The 22,628-nt window shown below is 41.1% G+C and overlaps 1 long non-coding RNA gene across 1 annotated transcript; it reads left to right on the plus strand.

Moving 5' to 3' along the window:
- The first annotated feature begins 9,327 nt into the window (after positions 1–9,327).
- Positions 9,328–19,973, plus strand: LOC140581940 (uncharacterized). The gene is made up of 3 exons (XR_011984990.1): positions 9,328–9,574; positions 17,850–17,961; positions 18,441–19,973. It is a non-coding gene; the product is annotated as an uncharacterized lncRNA (long non-coding RNA).
- The last annotated feature ends 2,655 nt before the right edge of the window (positions 19,974–22,628 follow it).

The raw sequence follows: 22,628 nt of genomic DNA on the forward strand, positions 1-22,628 counted from the left end.
TATGTTTGAAAACTTCATGTATAGCCATACTGTAATGACATTTTAGTGAGTAATCATATTTTTTACTGTTTGCGTACACGTGCATTTAGGTTGCTAGGGAAGCTTGCGCCAACATGTAATCTGGAAACCCTTGGCAACAGTCTCTTAACAATTAGTAGTGAGCGCAGTCCGAAAACTCTGTGTGAAAGGCTTTAATTGTGCACAGTGTTACTCCTGTTAAAATTGGGCTGTCAAAGTTAAATTATAATAACAATGACACAGGTACTCACTTGAGACATTTCAGCATTATTAACAGCTTAAAAGAATCATTTTTTGTGAGATATGTTATAAATGTATTTATCTATCGCATTTTTTCCCCACAACTTTTTTGTTCACTTTGTTAAATTATTGAAGCCTTTATGGTTTAAATAGCAAGAAAGGACACATCTTACATTATAAAATAATGACCATCATTTCCCTCTGCTGTATATTAAGATGTATTATTTCTAGGATTAAGTGGTGAAGCATGCCATTAGTTGCTTTCTCACGAAACTAGCAACATTTCATTTATTTAGCGCCTAACCAGAAACAGGCAATTTTAGTTAATTTATCTGGTTAAGAAACAGGCATCTCAAATAGTTAAATGCATGCTACTAGAGGTGATAACCTTAGGTCGTCTCGTAAGTTCTGGTTAATATCTGTAGTCCAACAGGTTTTACGTCTGTTTGGGTTGTTTTTTTTTGTAATTTGGGATTTATAGTTTAACAGTTTAACAGTTAATATAAAATTAAGCATGATATCAGTGATACATCTGTTTATCTAAACACTTTTAACACTAGAGACCGGCTTTACATGGATTATTTTCTGATGTTCATGTGTGTGGAACAGAAGGGTTAACAAACTGCTTACTTTCTCCACAATAACATTTGGACTCTCTCCTCCAGTGACTCTGAAAAACTTTAAAAATTAAACTTTATTTGAACACCAGTTACTTTTCTTCCATTAGCATCCTTTTTATTTAGAATGCTGTTTTTATTCAGTGAGATCAACATGATGTGTATCTCATGAAAGTTGGGTGAGATTTGAAGTGAAAATTATGTATCATTTTATAACTTTTAGTTAAGGATAAAATTACTATAATCCATATAACTGCAAATCAGAATAGATATTTCTAGGTTGCTCAATTCCATATTTGCAAGTACAGTGGTACCGATCGGTTCTCGAACTTAATCCGTTCCGGACTCCGGATCGAATCCTAAAAAGTTCGAGTTCTGATCGAATTTTTCCCATAAGAAATAATGGAAAACCAATTAATTGGTTCCCGGCCCCCCAAAATTATACCTAAATATGTTTTTTTTTTAAGCATTTAAACACAAAATGAACAGGATAAAACAAGAAGAGCATTTTTTTCTTAATGGCTTCCAAAACAATAAAGATCTTATCCCAACATTACCCCTGTCCTGCCCCGATCATCCACTCCTTCCGTGTGCCACGCCCCCTCCTTAACCTCGTGTGGGATCCCCATGTGATCAGCTATTTCTGGTTGTTGTCATTAGTCCTCTGTATTAAGTCCGCGTTTCAGTTTGTTTCCCCAGTCCGGTCATTTGGTGCGTTCGACTTGCTTACAGCGCTGGCTTAAAGCAACGCATTCTGAATCTGATCCTGACGCAATGCATTACGGTTAGATGCATTGCGACCTCTCACCCGGCTGCACAAACTGGAACCGCCTCCGTGACGACACACTTTTGCCCTTATTGGCTGAAGAGTTTAGTTACGCACTGACGTTTGTATCCCAGGCAGTTCCGATGCATAATCTGCCATTTCTCCCGAATATCACGTAAAGCAGTGAGAACTGGTTTTCAGTTAATTTACCTGGTAAAATTAAGTTTAAATAAATGACATAAATACTCTAATAGTACACGTAAGTTAGTGGTTTATTTATTGTTAGTTACTGTAATGTTGCGCTGCTTTATTTGGTTAATCGTCCAGTCTGTGAAGAAGGCATTCAAGTAAGAATTGCATTGTAGTATGACTCATTTTCTGGCGCGTACAATTTATTTTTAGCGTTCACGGTTCGACTTCTGATATTCAGATCGAGTTCTTGTTCGACTTTCAAGAAATTCGAGTTCTAGTGAGTTCGAGAACCGAGGTACCACTGTATTTGAAACATGTATATGAAAAAAGGTAATAGTCATTTATATTCAAACGTGAAAAAAAATCAATTAGTGTGTATACAGTTATTTTCCACCTTAAATCTCAAGCCACAAAGCTCTGAAACTCATGATACTATATACCTGAGGGTAACACACATTTATGTTATAAATGACAAAGAATATCACATGGTAAGGATATCACAGAAAGTGACTGAGGACCTTCTGTAAAAAGATCAGTCACTGGAGCAACTCATGAACAACACAACACTTTTACTGTGCATTGCTCTTTATTGCCATGCTATTTTTTAACAAGTATTCTTGTTAACTATCTTTCCCTGAACTAACCCACGACTGGGTTGTTTTTGCTACTAATGCAGTAGTAAAGGTTGTATTAAACTAAAGAAGTCCATTTAAAGTCGCTTCGTTTGAATATCTAGGTGTAAGCTGTCTACTATCGGATTGGTCCCGGCCTCATACCATCCTGTTCATTTCCTCTTTTGGACAGCAGGTGTCGCTGGCCATTCCCTTCATTCTTGTGTTTAGCTCCTTCACATTCCTTAGTGCAGGGGTGACCAATCTTATCCGCAAAGGGCCGCTGTGTATGCGGGTTTTCGCTGCAACTCCCTAATTAGGTCACTAATTAGAGGACTGATTGGCTGAAGAGTCCTCACACCTGGGTTTGAACAACTGACCTACAGGTTATCCCAAAAACCTGCATACACACCGGCCCTTTGCAGATAAGATTGGCGACCCCTGCCCTAGTGTGTTCCCCTTCTATCTGGGCCAGTACATAGCCAAATGTGCTGATGATGAATTCCATTTACCTCGGAGGTCAGAAGTCAGAGCTAGGAATGATGTCACACCAGAGTTAATTGGGTTCTAATACAATAATTCGGAAAGCCATTTAGTAATACTAGGGACCTGTTTCAAAAAGCAGGATTTCTTGCTTAGCCAGACAGCTTGTCAGATTTAAGGTACCCCAGATTAAATGGCCTTTACCTTAACTCGTTTACATTTATCCCAGACTACCTTAAATCCAACAAGCTATCTGGCTCAGCAAGAAATTCTGCTTTCTGAAACAGGTGCAGCTATCTTGAATTCTGAAGTCATGGTTGCAGAGGTTCCTCTCACTTTCCAAGCTGGAGTTCCAACTTCAGGGGGCTTTCCATTTGAAATTTCATTCTAATTCTGTTTTGCAAAGGGTACTCAAAACTGGACTTGCACGCACTCCTGGTAAAGGGGTGATTTGAGTGAAAATTGGTCCTCAATGACTTGTTCCCTAAGGTATTGGGACAACATCTGGACTTCAGAAAAACTGCTGGGACAAAGGAAAGGTGGCGAGGGAAGGTAACACAAATGGGGGTTTGGGGTGTAGCCCATTATAATAATTTTATCCTTAACTAAAAGTTATAAAATGATAGATAATTTATTTTTCAGCATATACAGTGGAGGAAATAATTATTTGACCCCTCGCTGATTTTGTAAGTTTGTCCAATGACAAAGAAATGAAAAGTCTCAGAACAGTATCATTTCAATGGTAGGTTTATTTTAACAGTGACAGATAGCACATCAAAAGGAAAATTGAAAAAATAACTTTAAATAAAAGATAGAAACTGATTTGCATTTCATTGAGTGAAATAAGTATTTGAACCCTCTAACAAAAAAGACTTAATACTTAGTGCCAAAACCCTTGTTTGCAAGCACAGAGGTCAAACGTTTCTTGTAATTGATGACCAAGTTTGCGCACATTTTAGGAGGAATTTTGGTCCACTCCTCTTTGCAGATCATCTCTAAATCACTAAGGTTTCAAGGCTGTCTCTGTGCAACTTTGAGCTTCAGCTCCCTCCATAGGTTTTCTATTGGATTAAGATCCGGAGACTGACTAGGCCACTCCGTGACCTTAATGTGCTTCTTCTTGAGCCACTCCTTTGTTGCCTTTGCTGTATGTTTTGGGTCATTGTCGTGCTGGAACACCCATCCACGACCCATTTTCAGTTTCCTGGCAGAGGGAAGGAGGTTGTCGCTCAGGATTTTACGATACATGGCTCCGTCCATTTTCCCGTTGATGCGGTGAAGTTGTCCTGTGCCCTTACCAGAAAAACACCCCCAAAGCAAAATGTTTCCACCTCCATGCTTGACGGTGGGGACGGTGTTTTGGGGGTCATAGGCAGCATTTTTCCTTCCTCCAAACACGGCGAGTTGAGTTAATGCCAAAGAGCTCAATTTTGGTCTCATCTGACCACAGCACCTTCTCCCAGTCACTCTCTGAATCATTCCGGTTGTTCTTTGGCAAACTTCAGACGGGCCTGCACATGTGCCTTCTTGAGCAGGGGGACCTTGCGAGCACTGCAGGATTTTAATCCATTGCAGTGTAATGTGTTTCCAATGGTTTTCTTGGTGACTGTGGTCCCAGCTACTTTGAGGTCATTAACTAACTCCTCCCGTGTAGTTCTAGGATGACTTCTCACCTTTCTCAGAATCATTGACACCCCACGAGGAGAGATCTTGCATGGAGCCCCAGACCGAGGTCGATTGATGGTCATTTTGTGCTCCTTCCATGTTCAAACAATTGCACCAACAGTTGTCACCTTCTCTCCCAGCTTCTTGCTAATGGTTTTGTTGCCTATTCCAGCCTTGTGCAGGTCTACAATTTTGCCTCTGACATCCTTGGACAGCTCTTTGGTCTTTCCCATGTTGGAGAGTTTGCAGTCTGCTTGATTGATTGATTCTGTAGACAGGTGTCTTTTATACAGGTGACTAGTGTCTTTAGTGAGGGTGACTAATTGAGTAGGAGTGTCTAACCACTCTGTGGGAGCCAGAACTCTTAATGGTTGGTAGGGGTTCAAATACTTATTTCACTCAATGAAATGCAAATCAGTTTCTTTCTTTTATTTAAAGTTATTTTTTCAATTTTCCTTTTGTTGTGCTATCTGTCACTGTTAAAATAAACCTACCATTGAAATGATACTGTTCTGAGACTTTTCATTTCTTTGCCATTGGACAAACTTACAAAATCAGATAATCAAATAATTATTTCCTCCACTGTAGTTCACTATAAATCCCAAATTACAAAAAAAAACAACCCAAACAGATGTAAAACCTGTTGGACTACAGATATTAACCAGAAGTTACGAGACGACCTAAGGTTAGCAACTATAGTAGCATGCATTTAACTATTTGAGATGCCTGTTTCTTAACCAGATAAATTAACTAAAATTGGCTGTTTCTGGTTAGGCGCCAAATAAATGAAATGTTGCTAGTTTCGTGAGAAAGCAACTAATGGCATGCTTCACCACTTAATCCTAGAAATAATACACCTTAATATACTGCAGAGGGAAATGATGGTCATTATTTTATAATGTAAGACATGTCCTTTCTTGCTATTTAAACCATAAATGCTTCAGTAATTTAACAAAGTGAACAAAAAAGTTGTGGGAAAAAACGTGATAGAGTAATACATTTATAACATATCTCACAAAAAATGATTCTTTTAAGCTGTTAATAATGCTGAAATGTTTTGGAAGCCCCTTTGGTAATTATGTATGTTCTATGTATATTTCTACATTAGTTCTTTTTTTCTGCTCTTGTTCTTAGTCATCCCTATATGTACCTAGTTTTGTAGTTATGTCCTGTTTCACCTTTGTTCCCAGTATCTCCTGTGTAGATCTAATCCTTAGTGTTTGACTGATTGTCACTACCTACACCTGATCCTCATCTAGCCTTTGTTACTTGTGCATACTTATGCCTGCCCTTGCCCATTTCCATTGTTGGTCATTGTAGGTTCTGTAAGTCTGTTTCTACTGTAGGTGGTGTACGTGTGTGTGTGTGTTTGTGTGCATGCGTGCGTGTGTGTTTGTTCCCTCAGTGTATCCTCTACCTCAGTTCTACTCCTTGTTGGTCCTCGTCCTACCTACCCACCTTTGTTTTGACCCTTTGTGGTACCTTTTTGTTTCTTGTTCTTCAAGTTCCTTTGCAATAATGTTCCCCATTTGTCTTTTGAAATCCATCAGTAATGCCCTGCGGTTGCACCTACTCTGTGGCACAGGTACCCTTTTACGTTCAACTGAGCTAAAATATTTGAAATAAAGAATAAGTAAGCTAATAGATGCTAATGTGTAACACTGTTGACTCTCGAAGCCACAAGGTGGGGGTTTCTTATACCTACACCTTAAGTTTGTTCTGGACATGTTTCCTGCTGCATTTCGGTTAACTGGCTTAATTGCCTGTAGTGTATGATTGTGCGTGTGCCCTGCCATGAATTTGCATCTCAACCAGAATGTATCCTTGCTTTGTGCCCTGTACTCTCTGGCATAGGCTCAAGGTCCCCTTGCAACCCTACTCAGGATAATCAGTTCCTTCACCTTTTAAATGAAAAGATAAGTCACATCTAAGTATCAGTTCAGATACAATGGCCTTAATTATTAATGATTTTTTTTGCCATTTTCTTCCAGTCCGCTAAATCCAGTTAAACCCCTTCACAGATATTCACTTCTGCCCTCAACTGCCACCCACTTATTTTCATGCTACATGCTTCAGCGACTGACACCAGGGTGCTGTTCACTCGATTCCACTTGAAGCCCTGAAGGTGTCCAGCTGATCATAGATATAATGAGGAGAGGGAGAGAAGTCAGACTCTGAATCTGTCCCATGTGACTTGAGCCGTTCACATTCTCTGGAACTCCTCGGCGTCGTGAGGAGGCGGGAGCATTTGGGGGGCGTGCCCTCCCCCCCCAAGGAATTTTTTAAAATGGAATTCATTCTAAATCAAATAAGCCCAGTCTCTCCTAGGCATGTGGCTGTGCCCCCCACTATTACCTTCACCCCCCTCCCCCCCCCACCCCATTAGATTTCTTCTGGCACTGCTCCCCGCCACAGGCAGCTAAGGTGGATGGAACCTGAATACCTGCTATAGGATGTGCTTTGACGGATACATTGCATTGCATAATTACAGGTAGTTACTGTGACTCAGCGACAGACTCCACTATGGAGTATTATACCATATGAAGGGTAACACAGCTACATTAAGGCTGTAGCATAACAGGACTTTTGGACAACATGTCTTTTAAAACTTGCTTCTGAGTAAATACCAGCTATCATCAACCACCAGTTACACCAGTTATATGTTTTTCTTTTCCTGGTGATCCAGTATGTGAAAAGGTAACACAGGATAACAAATCCATAACAGAGTACCAGTCATTTAAAAAAAATGTATTTTAAGCTGTACTGAATATAGGATGCAGAGATATATGTTCTGAAAAGTTCATTCACTAAGAACGTGTGGTTAAATAATCTTTGTTTTGTATTAAAGAAGGCTTTTTTCATAAACATTAACCAGAAAAACAGGGCTGCCTTTACCTTTTCAGGACAAAGCTTTACTTGGGAGGCCCCCCCACCAAGAAAACTGATGGTCATTTCAGTTCCTCAACAACGCAGGTCCTTTGGGCAACCTGCCCGCAGCTATTGCCGCCCCCTTCCGGAAAGTATCCTGAAATGCACTTTCTTACGGGCTAATAGTAATAGAAGAAATTGCTTTTGTGGATTTCATGGAAATGGTTAAATATGCCTCATTTCATTTAACTTAATTTAATTGTGGTTATTAAAAACTATTAGTCCGCACAGAAACTATTTATCGCTCAAGATTTTATTTTAGAGCGTTGTTATAAGCTATTTTACGTATAGCAGCGACATCTAGTGGTAAGTAGAGAATATATTTTCGCCTTTAAGAAACGTTATCCCTAATGTAGACGACATCTAGATGTTTGTTGATTTGTTAAATTAATTAAAACCTTGTCGGTGGTGGGATAAAATTAAGAGTAAGCTTTGCAATAATGTTAAATATGTGCTTCCTTTTAGTAACTGTTAAAAATAAAACCACAATTTTACCAGGTTTCTGTGATTATTTATGAATACAATTAGTTTGGCAAGATCTGTTACTGCTGTTATGCTACATATACTGATTGTTTCATTTATACTTAATGTGATGGAAGATGGCACTGCAAGATGCCAAAACTATTACTGGATTTTATTATCCATCCTTCCATCCATCCGTCCATCTGTTTTCCTCCACTCATCCGGGTCCAGGTTATGAGGGCAGCAGAGATGCCCAGACCTCCCACTCTCCAGCTACCTCCTCCAGATCCACCAGCAGGATACAAAGGCGTTCCCAGGCCAGTCGAGAGATATAATCTCTCCAGCATGTTCTGGGTCTCCTCCTGGTTGGACACGGCTAAAGCACCTCTGCAAGGAGGCATCCTAGCCAGACAGCTAAACCACCTCACTGGCTCCTTTCGAAGTGGAGGAACAGCAGCTCTACTCTGAGCCCCTCCCGTGTGTCTGATATCTAAAGCCGAACCCAGACACTTTGCAAAGAAAAATCATTTCCGCCGCTTGTATTCACAATCTCGTAGTTTTAGTCACAACCTAAAACTTGCAACCACAGGTGAGGGCAGGAATGTAGATCAACAAGTAAACTTTGCCTTCTGATTTGGCCCATTTTTCATTATCACAGAATAGTACATACTCCTGAAACACCCCCGAGGGACACAATCATCTGCCTTTTCCATGTCCACAAATCACATGTAGATTGACTGGGCAAACTCCCTCAAACCCTCCAGTATTCTTGTGAGGGTGAGGAGTTGGTCCTGCATTTCACAACCAGGATAGAATCCGCATTGTTCCTCTTGGATCTGAGGTTCAACTAACAGACAGACCCTCCTCTTCAGTACTCCAGCTTAGACCTCCCAGGGAGGCTGAGGAGTGTGATCCCCTGAAGGTCCGGTCCTCCTTGTTAAAGATTGGGACCACTGCCCCAGTCTCATGGGCGTAAATTTCATTTAACAGTAGGGGGGGACAATAAATATAAAATTTCTCATCAGCAATTTTTGAAGGGGACACAAATAATACAGTCAAATTGTACTTATAAAGATATGTCCCCACAATGAAAAACTTTGCTTCTATCATTATTATTGTAGCAAGAGACTGCGTCATTATGGTTATTTTCAAAGTTTTTCTCAGGTTCAATGACAAAGCAGATTTTTCTTCAAAACTATTTATTGCATTGTTTGTTATGTTGTTTACAGTCAAGCCATCAACATACAATAAAATTTAAACGACTGTTTTAATGCATAATAGAAATTCATTATACAAAAAAATACAGTAGGTATGTCACTATCACCAGTTCTGCGCCATAGGGGCTTTGGCAGGCAGCCTCGTCTTCAATTTGGTCGCCATTCCCCAGAGCACCAGGGTATCCCAATAGTTTTTGCCTTTTTGTTGTGTTATTTTTGTGTCTATTAGGGTAACCCGTTCTGATAACGTAAAACACACCTTCAGCCGGGGATTTCCATTCAAAACACGGTCATCTGACTTTCTGATAACTTCGAAATTTCCTCCCGATCTTACCGAAAATTTCACTCATTAAAACCTTCGTTGGGACAATAAAGGTAAGCAGAATTATTCTTCAAACTATGATAATTATATTTCTTAGTTAGTTTATTGTATTTAGGCGTATTTTGAGCAGAATTGATCGATCAGCAGTTCACTTTTTTGGATCTGCCGCGAGAGCCGGCCATGTTGTTTTGTGGTGAACAGTGCAGCAAGAGTTTCAGCATGGAATTTACAGCTTTAAAATAATTAAATAATTATTTGTTTTATTTTCAGTGTATCTGAGACTGTTAGGCAAGGAATAAGCTTTCTAATGATACCTAGTTTATTAAAATCTGATAAACAATAACAGAGTTATGCTCATTTTTCTGAACACCATAAACAGGTCACAAAGTCAAGTATGGTTCTCTATTGTTTTATCTGTTAATAAGTGGACGTTAATAAGCCTTAATTGGCGTTACAAAATATCCCATAACTTTCTTGCCATTCATCACAGAAAGAAGTTCTTGGTATCATTGGAAATGTCTTATCGAGCCCTTTCTTCTTCTATTTTTGTAAAAATCCAACAACTTTGAAATTTTTTGTGACATACCTAAATACAGTGGGGTCAGTTCAGGCATAGCACAGTGCTCATTTAGTAAATGCACAGCTAAACAATATGCTAATTGTGGCCGTTTATGTTAAGTTAACATTATGCCAAGTCGTCACAAATAAAACAATGCATGGGAAACGGCTTTGGTTTGTTAGTTGCAGTGCACTATGCAACAAGCTACTGTAAACAAACTAACGTTAACTAGATAAGTAATATTTTAATCGCTAATATAGCAGATTCATGGAAAATTACATCGGTAATCAGCATTTTTGCCGCAACTAATTTATGAATGAGTCTGCATCAACTACATTAAAGAGAATCGCTTTATTTAAAGTGAATAAAATACCCTACTTACTGCAGTTCAACATTAATTGAGCCGCAGCCACACACCTGATTCGTGTGTGTAGAGTAGGTGAGATGAACTGTGAGAGCAGGCAGTTGGCCAAACCACTATGAGGAAGGGGAGGGGGAACTCAACTGCTTCTAAATGCATTTTTTGCGTTTGTTTTTTTTTTTTCTACTTACAGAATTATTTTAGGTATACACAGTGGTTGAAGTGGGAAAAAATAAGTGCAGGAACTCTAATTTTCCGACATTTGACATTTGTGCGGTGAAAAAAAAATCAAGTGTTTAGGATGTGTTGGTTCAAAAACTATTTTAATTTAATCATTCTTCCAAGCAATAACCTATAGGCATAGGCTACTTTTTTCTAATTCACAAATGGAATACGGCAGGCGGCTGAGTACTCATACTCGCTATTTGTTTCCTTTTCTGGGCTTCCATGCCGCTTTCTTTTTGCTTTATTTAGCCACGCTAGCATGATTAGTTCATGGACCACCAAAGGCGACCACCACTTCCGTTTTATGTATCTTTTTTATTGAGTTTTTCAGTGAACAATGTCATCATGATGTTCACAGAATAAATTGCAACAGTTTGCATTGCTTCCCTGATGCGATTGGTTGGGACTCAGTGGATGCATATGATAGGACACTGTCGTGGCTCGTGGGTAATGTAGTCTTTTATCGGTCTTGTGATATTGTCTATTCTCGGGCCATTGTCGCTGCGTCGGATCAGTTTCAGTAAGTACCGGAACGCAGAAAAAAGTGGTGGAACCCAAAAGACGAAAATACAGAAGTTCCGGAACTGCGTTCCGCTGCGTTCCGGCCCACTTCAAGCACTGGGTATACATACATATATTTTTCACAATAGATAGTGCGATTTTTTTTTTTTTATAATTTTTTTTGGGGGGACAACCCTCGGATAGGGGGGGGCATGTCCCCTCCGTCCCCCCCGGGATTTACGCCCATGCCCAGTCTGCCAGTCCAAAGGCACCATCCCTAAACTTCAGTTCATAATGTTGATGAGGTGTATCAGCCAAGACAGCCCAGCAACATCTAGAGTCTTCAGGAACTCGAAATGAATCTTTTCCACCCCTGAAGCCCTACTACCAAGAAGTTAGTCCTAGTGATAGGCAAGTCCTCCTTCAAGTTATCTGACTCTGCTTCCTCCCAGGACAGTGAATCACAAAGTGCTCATCCACTGTTTGACGATATCTCTACTTGAGGCTGACGCTACTACATCCCTGTTATAAACAGAACGGGCAAAGCCCTGCATCCCCCAACTGAGTTGCCCCAGAGTTTGCCCTAATCTTTCGCAGGCCGTCCAAAAGTTATTTTCCATGACCTCCAAACCGCACCCACACTCCGCAGCTGCCAATGCTGCAGTCCACATGGCCTGGTAGTACCTGTCATCTGCCTGTGGAGTTACAGAAGCTACCTCAGTGGTGTAAAGTACTTGAGTAAATGGACTTCGTTACTGTACTTAAGTATTTTTTTGGCTACTTTGTACTTGTACTGAGTATCAAAAATATAAGCAACTTTTACTCTCTACTCCACTACATTTGTGACTGAATATATGTACTCTTTACTCCACTACATTTGAACGGACGCTTACCGTTACTCGCTACATTGTGATTGCATGCGACAAGTTAGGATCTTTATCTACCACGGCTAATTTCGTCAAGTATGTCTGGCTGCAGCCTGCAGGAGGGCGGGGTTGGACATCCAACCCCGCCCACATCCAACCCGGCCCATTCGTACCGCGAAAGCCACGCCCTTGTCCAACACGTCTTAAAGCGGAAGCCAAAGCGAACTCGCAGAACGGAATCGTTGTAGTACCTGTTATGTCATTAAGTTAAAAATCTTTAGTGTCCCAGTGTAATAACAGTGCTATCTATTATTTATTATTTTGTTTGTTAATGTTTCTGCTAGACACACTATTGACTGTCAATTACTGCACAAAGATTTTACTGTGGGACCCGCATGGTTGTTTGTGGTTGTTTTGCTGCTGGTTAAACGTTTCCATTAGTTAGCTGACTATCTAGCCGACTCACTACCAAAACTATGGTAACTAGGTAAAGACCTTCTTGCTGATAATATAGCTTCCATGTAGTTAACAAGACTTGACACTTAAAGACTTTGTGCGTCATCAGATATTACTGTCTGCTCAAACGACTGTTCAGCTTGCTTCCTATGGGTTACTAGTTATTAGCTAGTTAGCAAAGCCACTGTGGTAGCATCCATTAAGGCTGTGCGATATAGCAAAAATATTTTTATCATGATCATATCAAACGATATTGATAATTATCATGGTGTAATTCAAGTCATTATTTTATTAATATGAGTGCTCCATTTTTGCTTGAAATGCCCTTAAGAATTGCCCTTAAGAATTGCCCTTAAAACACCATTAAAGTCAGCTCTGAATTTGTTTTTTTATTAGTTTTTTTTATTGTTTTACCTTTTTTTTTGAACATTTGAGTTTGACTGAGACTGACTTGTTGTTCTATTTTCTTCTTCTGCCATTTTGAAACATTGAGGTGTTCAATTTAATGTCTATATTAGGAAATAAAGCCTCATAAATAAATAGTTCCTTGTTTTCCACATTTCTTGGTGTTCTTTGAGCCTACATTCAGTACGAGTAAAATACTTAAGTTCTTTTAAAATTGGATACTTTACGACTTTTACTCAAGTCTTATTGGAATTGGTGACTTGTAACTTGTAATGGAGTAATTTATACAGTAAGGTATCTGTACTCTTACTCAAGTATGGTTTTCAGGTACTCTTTACACCTCTGAGCTACCTAGTATGGAAGACCTCCTTCTTTGGCCTGACGGCTCCCTTTACTGCTGCTGTCCACCACCTGCTTTGGCCATTGCCACTGCGACAGGCGCCAATAACCTTATAACTACATTTGTGCACAGCGTCCTCAGCAATGGAGGCCCGGAGCGTGACTCACTCATGCTCAGTGTCTTCAAATGTCCTCAGAAAGTTAGAGGAGTTCTGCTGGACATGTGATCTGAAGATCTGCCACCCAGGTGCCTCTGCCAGATGTTCCCAGCATATCCTCACCTGGGTCAAGCAGGTCTGTCTGGCATTTCACCCTCCTGTCTGATCTAACTTACACCAGGTGGTGATCACTTGACAGCTGGGCTCCTTTCTTTATCTAAGTCCCCAAGACATATGGTGACAGATCTGATGATGCTACTATAAAACTGATCATTGATCTACAACCTAGGGTGTCCTGGTGTCAAGTGCACTTATGATCATCCTTGTGCTCGAACATGGTGCTTGTTATGGACAAACCGAGTAGCATAAACGTCCAATAGTAAAGCATCACTCCAGGTTCAGATAGTTCAGAAAATTCCGAAGTAGATCATGTTTTTGTGACTGTGACTCTTTGTACTTAGCTGGTTGGTTGAAGCAAAATCTTGGTCTGGATTTTTACATTGTGGACCAGAACGTTCCACCTCTGCTAGTCGTTATCTCTCTACCTGCTGCATCAACTCAGGCTCTTTTTCCACCAGAGAGGTTCCATGTTCCTAAAGTCAGTTTCAATAACCGACAATCGGTCTTCCAAGGCCACCCGATCGACAAAACACCCAACCCACATGGTGCCTCAAAGGTGGTTGTCCTACAAGGGGGCGCACCCATCTAACTCTTTCAGGCTATGTCTAGTCAGGCCTCATGGATAGAGAACCAATGACCAGGCTCCCTAATCTGGATGAGGTTATGTGATCCTTAAACTTCTCCATCATGGTGGGGTCTTCTGAATCATACTTTGTCTGGTCTCTCACCTAGGATAATTTGCCTTGGGAAACCCCACCAGGGGCAGTTGCCTCCCACAACATAGCTCCTAGGATCATGGTATTTTTTAAATGACAAGAAGAGGTAAAGCGTGTGTGTTGATACAGCACGTTGCTGCACCCACCACATGACAAACCACCTCAGGGGACTAGAAACATGCCAGACAAGGTACAGAAACCATCTTTCTGTGGCCTGAGTGAGCCTGGCACATATGCAAACCTAACTGCTGTCTACCTGTGAAGTGAAGTATATTGGTGGTGAGGTAGCACCACAGATCACAGAGGGGTCACAGTGGCTTTTGGTTGATATTTCACTTGTTTCCCACTTCAGATCCATTCGGGTTTCCCCTATAGTACCACTAGATGGCAGATGAGATCGCTTATTCTCTACGCTGCGGTGGAGGCTATAGTGGTGCTTTCGGCAGGTTCCAGTTGCTAATATTTGGGGTGGATGTAATCGTATTAGCAGGGAAGGGGGCAAGACTATGAGGAAAACGTCAAAACTGACTAATTAGAATTGCTATATCCTGTTAAGATTATTGCAGATCTAATGGCAACCAATGTCCAAACTTAACTACGATCAGACGCTTCTGTGCAGAGTCATGATCTTGCAGTCACGTAAGACTGGAGTGTGTGGGCAATGCCAGAAAGTGGCGCTCTTTGCTCAGCGAACACGCTCGCGAAAAGGGGAGTTTGCCACGCGCATGTTGTGATTCATGAAGTCAAGCTGAAATGAAACTGCCACCCATTTTCACATGAGTCATTTCCACTGAGTGCTAGGAATACCCGCGTTTTAAAAAAAAAATATATATATATAACACAGGGTCATTTACATTATACGCGTCAATATGTAAAATATTTATGTGTGGGGGGTTAATATTCCATGGCTGAGCTGTTCACCTTTATAAACCCACAGAAATTCGCTGCAGTGGTATGTAACCTCTGCTACTGAAACTAAGATCAACATGCATTTAAAGCCAATGAGCTTTAATTTAAGAACTCAACTGGATACTACCAAGGAATATTTGTTGTCATGCTTTTGATGAAAACCGAAAGTAAACCTGAAGTATTCCTTTGTTATGGCTAAATTTGGTCCAGGGTGGTACAGCAGGATAATCCGGTTGAGAATGTTACATACGTTCTCTGGTCAGTAGACGTATTTTACATTCTGGTTTTTAGTTTGCATTATAGGAATTTTTCGGTGTTGATGTATAACAATCAAAAGACTTTTGATCCCAGGTTAGCTTTTATCAGTGTGACAAGGGTTGCGGGAAACATCAAGATATTAACCTCATCAAGGTGGTCAAAGAACAGAACTCCTCCTTCCCCTTTCCAGTACATAGCTGGGAGGCCCTTGAAAAGCACCGCTTGTCCTATATAATTTATTTCATTCCATTGACCCTCAGACAATATACATTTTGCTTGTGGTTTCCAGGTAGCTTCTGTCCTTTGACTGGCAGACGCTCCATGCAGATTCTACAGACGCTAAGTTGATGGAGGCAGTTGTGTTAAGCATTTGATGTTCCTGCAGTTTTTTGAGACAAACCCTGCATTTAACACATGAGACTCTCACTGGTTCCAGTGGCGTGCAGTTCCAACTAACAGTAATACCATAACAGGTGTTACAGAAAAAAATAAACAATTTGCTTTTTACATTATCTCCACTGGCTTGTGGGAGCCTTGTAAAACAAAAAAATATATATGTCTGTGTTAAATATGCATAGTTGTTTGGCATTATTGATTGTTGCGAGGTCCAGAACACTTTGGAGCCATGTGGTATTATCACTGGGTGAAGAATACAGGGGCTGAACTGCAGCTGTGTTTGGGAGCAACACGGAAGTATCTCTACAGGAGATGCTTATAAAATATTATGGGTTATTCTGTAATCCATCCAGCCCTCGATTTCTGATAAAAACATAGATATAAAGCTTATTCCAGGAAGTAGAATTTATATGGCAGCTGGGAAAAGGCAGACGAGCATCTAAGGGTGCTCACGCGCACTATAAGAACAGAGTCACTAATTCACCTGGAACTCTGGTCTCATGCAAGAGGGATGGAAGCCAACAAGAACCAGGGGAGGACGCACACACAGCACATGCAACGCAGCTCATTGTGTTTGGGGCGGACAAGGGCTTCAGGGCACAACGCTACCTGCTAAGCTACCACACCCCCTGTTTTGTTACTTCAATCGATTTCAGTGTTTGTCAAACTTTTTACACCACATACCACCTCAGTACCAGGTTCTCCAAGCACCAGTGACGAGGTTGTGGACCGCGGGGGCAAACTCTTGCCGCTTGCTTCATTTATGATACCTTTGCTTACTCTTCATAACATTGATGCGATTTCGCTCGTTTATGTGTTGTAATATTATACTATAAAACAAATATTCATATAAAATGTATGCCCCCATCAATGTTGTAATGTAGCCCCCATACTAAACAAGGGTTACACATACATTACTTATGATGTAACCCTTTAGTTTGACTGCCGATAATTTCACCCACGGGATTTGCTCATAGGGAGAAACGCAGAGGTGGTAGAAATCCCAAACGCGGCCAAACGACTATAGTGAAAGGGCGCCATGTCCCTGGTAGGTAATGGGAGCTCAGATATCACTCTTTCCAGGTCATGGGATCCGGGTTCGGGGCCTGGGTTTGGCCCTGAGGAGTTTGACGCCGTGGCTTATGTGTCGTATCACAGCTGGCTTGGGTGCGACAGCGAAAGAGAAAGTGAGGAGGGAGGGGGGCGGATGGTGGGGCTTTCCAGAGTGATGCGGACACCATGTCAGTTATGAAACTTTACACAATTACCACCACACCCATGCAATCGACACAGACACACATTTAAGACAAAGAACAATCACCATGCATTCACTGACTCCCTTTTGTCAATCTTTTCAAACCAACAAAAACAAAAAAAACACAAACACATAAAAACAGCAATCAATAATATACACACATGGATTTGCAAAATACAGTATATGCATATATACACACCCGTGTCGCTGTTGGGGATTGTGTGCGTTGTGTGAGTCTTGTGTTTGTTGTTTGTTTTGCATGGGGCTCAGAGAGAGGACAGGTGACATATTTTCAAGCATCAGTACAGTAAATATGTATCATATTTCATCATTGCTAATAATTGGAGATTTCTTCAAATACCGTTTTGAAAAATGTTTGTCCGGCGATGTCTAGCTACTGGCAAAGTGAAATACAGTTGCTCATATTTACAGTTACATACAGTTGGCAATATAATGTAATATTTGTATTGTGTGAGAACATTTTGCTGTGTAAACACAGACTTTAGTAGCATCCTGCAGCTTGGGCTGTTGGACTTGTCTGTTGTCAGGGGTGATTTACTTAGCAGCGTTGAAACAGGGAAAACCATGAGTGAAATGAAAACCTGCTAAGTGTGACCCTGTTGGTTAGAGTGTGTGGCGCCCCCTTTTGGTGATGAGAAAAAATGTAAGTGTCCATCTGTCCACCGTCTAGCTGTCTTTCCAGTACATGGTGAATGGGCAGATAAACACCATGGATGAAATACCACATTCACTATGGGTCATTCAGGGGTGCAGCTTCACCTAACTCCATTTTTTTGACTATAGGCGGAAACCAGACCTGGAGGAGACTCACACAAAGACCACTGGCAGAACTGGAACCCCCAGCTCTGGAGATGAGGCACGGGGGCAGCTACCCAGTGAGCCACCACACTTCGCTGTCAGTATCATACACCCTACATGTAACAAGTTACACTTCTGCTACATACAGCTTTGTTGTGGCATTGTTAAAAGCATCCCTGCAAACCAGCTTACAAAACCATGTGACCCAAACCATGTGACCACAAACCATGTGACCACAGACCACAGTATTTCAGAATAAAAGCTGTGTATGGTATTTCTGTTGTTAAGTAATAGTAATGTTATGTTATGCATTACATTGGATGTACCTGCGTATTTGCATGTGTCATAGCTAGTTTGGTTCCATTTATGACGTCACTATTTTTTATATACACAATTTCAGACTGTGATAGCTGTTTTTTAATTGACCACTAGATGGAGGTACAAACCCAGGCATAATGGTTTGCATGCATTTGAAACTGAGCAGGGACAGCAGGTATTTTTTTGATTGGTCAGCAATGACACGTTCATCACTAGGCAGCAGGGAATGAATAAGGTTTCTCATTCTCTTTTTCACAGTGCGGCTTCTCCAAAATCACGTGACTTACATGGGAGCATACATCCACAGAACAGATGGGAGGCGCTCCTGAGCCACCAAACTGCAAGTGGGGCTGGATCTCACACAAAAAGCTAAGAATATCCCAGGCCAGGCGGCAAATGTCAGCAGCGAAAGAGAAAGTCTTTCTGATTCCCACTTACGAAAACATAACATTCTGGGGAAAAATGACATCACAAATCACATGGTTTAATTGTTAGGATTGATCACATTGTAACAGGCTCAGTAATTTGTCCTGTATTTCATTTGCTTCTGTGATTTATAACTGCTGAAATCAGTCCTGTTCTGAATTTGTTATATCAGGTCGTATATGTCCCAGATTCAGTATAAACACACATTATATTATTTATGATTGGGGCAAAAACCAAACTGAATCTTGTCAACAAAAGGGACAATATAAGGGAGAGGCACTGCGTAACAAACACACTGACAGAACAATGGTTCCTTGTAGCAGTAATTTGCTAGCAGAGTTGGCCCCTGTGAGTAACATGGCTATCATAGGTGATGGCTATCGCTGATGGAATGGTAGCTATGAAAACATTTATTTTAATCTGCGCCAGTTTTTTGAAGGCCCGTGGTAGTTGGTATGTTTTCTGACTGCCACGGGCATCAGAAACGTGATCAAAATACGACAGGAAATTAACCCCATGGTGTTTAAATGCGATTTTGTTTTTGCAATTTCCGGAGATTTTGGTGAAATCTTACCTCAGAAACACAGTGGGGGAGGGGGGTTTGTCTTGTTTATTTGATTGCAGTTGCCAAGCTACTGGAAGCCTGAAGCAGCCCCCACACACAGCTGGTCTATATCAGTATAAATCTACGCTCAGGACTGGAGGTCACACTGAGAAAGTAGTTACCTTTAGTTCATTGGCTCAAGTACTCTTTGAAGTTAATTACAATTGGGGAATAAAAAATAAGTTAATTTCAAATTATTTTCCACACAACCAGGTTGGTGGTATTTAGTTTTACTCCAGTGTACTTAAGCCAAGAGAAAAATTAGACATACGAGATATTTACAACTGTCAATTAAATTCAAAACTGGACGTGTGAATATAGCTTACTGATATACTGCTATATAACTAAATTAGTAATGAATAAGACCCATAACCCCAACTGTTCCATGGGCTGCTGCTGCTTTCTCAAGTGTCTGTTAAAACAGTAAATATAATAAGTGTATGTACTGGTATATAAATATAAGTATATGTACTAGTAGCCAAAATGAATAGATACATTTTTAATGATGAGCACTAAGCTGTGACAGCATTTTTACCCTGAAGTTTGTTCATAAACAGATGATCGGCTGACAGGTAACAAACGATGGTGCCCAACAATGACAAACATAACTGCTCTGCACATGGACCATGGAACCAGGGGACACCTGAGCCCCTTCCTGGGACCTTCAGGATCATCATTAAGAATGCAGTGATGAGTGATCTCACAAAAAATAAATCACCTACAATTTTATTAATTTATAAAGTAATTCAAAATAATTTAAGGAAAAGCAATAAAACGTTATAAATAAATAAAAACTCGAATTATATCCATGCTTTTTTAATACAAAAATGAGATTTTTCGGTAACACAAACAATACTGATTACTCACTGAATGTAGCGATTTGATATCTACCAAAAATGCTTTGCATGCCTTTAAGGGCACATGTGGCATTTCCTGTCTGGCAGGTTGACTTTTCATGCCGATGTTGCCGGTAAAAGAATCTCTAGACTCTGAACCTGTCCTCCCAAATAACTCTGCATAGCAGGTTTTATTATGGATTGACCTTAAAGACACATCAGGTCAGGCCAAGTTCCACAGGCTCACCTTGTGAAGAAATATAATGGTCAAAGTTATTAAACACCACCCCAGCAAGCTTTAACAAGCTTTCTACAACGGGATCTGGATTTAATTAGCGACTGGGCTGATACCTGGCAGATTAAATTTAACACAGATAAATGTAAGGTAATCCATGCAGGGAGCAGAAATATAAAGTACAAATATTTTATGGGTTCCACCGAAATAAAGGTAGCTGATTACGAGAAAGACCTCGGTGTGTATGTTGATGCTTCCATGTCCCACTCTCGCTAGTGTGGGGAAGCAATAAAAAAGGCCAATAGGATGTTGGGTTATATCTCTAGGTGTGTGGAGTTTAAGTCAAGGGAGGTGATGTTACATTTATATAATTCCTTGGTAAGACCCCACCTAGAATATTGTGTGCTGGTTTGGTCACCATACCTTAAGAAGCACATTGCTGTCTTAGAAAAGGTGCAACGGAGGGCTACGAGAATGATTCCTGGTCTTAGAGGAATGTCTTATGAGGAGAGGTTAGCTGAGCTAAATCTGTTTAGCCTTGAGCAAAGGAGACTAAGGGGGAACATGATCCAGGTCTATAAGATTCTAACAGGTCAGGATGCTGTTCAGCCAAATGGCTATTTCAATATTAGTTTAAATACTAGAACTCGTGGCCATAAGTGGAAATTAGTGGGAGAACATTTTAAAACAAATTTGAGGAAGCACTTCTTTACACAGCGTGTAGTTAGAGTATGGAATAGTCTTCCTGCTAGTGTAGCGGAAGCTAAAACCCTGGGTTCCTTTAAATCAGAGCTAGATAAGATTTTAACAATCTGAGCTATTAGTTAAGTTCTCCCCAAACGAGCTTGATGAATGCAGACCTGCACCGGGGACAAAGGCATCAGCGTATGACTAATGCTAACAATAAAATCATGGTGTAAATCACAAGGGACCTGGAGCCGCAGAGAGCACTGGCCAAAGGCGGGGCCTCACCCAGGACAGGATGGGGGGGGGCAGGTCGCTCACAACCAGGGCTGCACTTTGGGGTCCCTTAGGCCCCCACGTAAATTTTGTCAAGCTTGGAGGAGTGGGGGGGGGGGGGGTCTCCCATGATAAGTTTTGCCCAGTGATACAATTTGGCTCTCTGGGGGTCCCTACAATACATTCTGCCAGCCCACATCCCCATGGGGAAAATGTCTGATATGCCAGATGGTCACAACACGGGTAAAACATGCACGACTACGAACTCCACACAGGTGGGAATCAAGCCAGCAATCCTGGAGGGGTGAGGCACCAGTACCACACACATGAAATAACTATTATAATTTTATAATGTGATATGTGCATGTATGTGTTTTGAATCCTTCCCTTTACTGCAGAGAGACACGACCCTGGTCCAGAAGCACAAATTAATGCAGAGAAAGTCGCAGCGTTAGGAAGCTGAGCGTGTGCACATGTGGATTTTAGCTTCAGAGACAGACTCAGAGGGCACAGCTTCTGTATGGAGGGGGAGAGTGAAAGGGAAAGTAAGGGAGACTGGCACCCGGGGCTTTCCAGCGTGATGCTGAGTCCCTGCCAGCTAAACTGTAAGTGTTACACAAGCTCCACCTCACCCGTGCCACACGCGGGCACTTTTTTGGGCATATCGAATTCTCATTTTAAATCAAATGGTAGTCCCTGTAGGGCTTGCACCAGATCACATAACAAATAAACTCATATGTCACAGCACATTGGGTGGAAGGAACAGTAACTTTATTTTGGGACAGGAGTGGAAAAGGGATTAACAAAAGTGAGTTTGTGTGTGTGTGTGTGTGTGTGGAGGGGGGGGGTGCAGGGACAAAAAACAACAGACGGCCATTTTGGTGTCAGGGCGGGGAAAGCTAAGTGCCGGTCCAGAACAAAATGGACGCTGGTTCACAGAAGGACAACAGCTGGGTGTGAGGATTGGCACAAGACAAATGAAACAACAAAACAAACGAACGCTTAACCCTTAACTCCTATGCAACTGTTGGGTAGTTGGGTGACCCATATGACCATGTTTGCCAGTTTATTATTCTTGATAAATAAATAAATATATATATATATATATATATATATATATATATATATATATATATATATATATATATATATATAAAATAATCATCTTCATCATCAAAGTCTCAGGTGTAAGCACTGACTCACAGTCCGACATTTTGTGAAGGCTGTGGAAGCGCCGTTTTGGTGTTGAAATGGCGGCTGTCCCATGCTCCGCCCCCCCGCCACCCAATGCCGTCGATCTCCAGTAGGGGGTGATCAAGCCCAGGGCTGCTGTATCGCCGCGAGATACGGTGTGGCCAAACGTGCCGCCAGACTGACAGGCAGAG

Source organism: Paramormyrops kingsleyae, chromosome 23, assembly GCF_048594095.1.
Source record: "Paramormyrops kingsleyae isolate MSU_618 chromosome 23, PKINGS_0.4, whole genome shotgun sequence".
Lineage (NCBI taxonomy): Eukaryota > Metazoa > Chordata > Actinopteri > Osteoglossiformes > Mormyridae > Paramormyrops > Paramormyrops kingsleyae.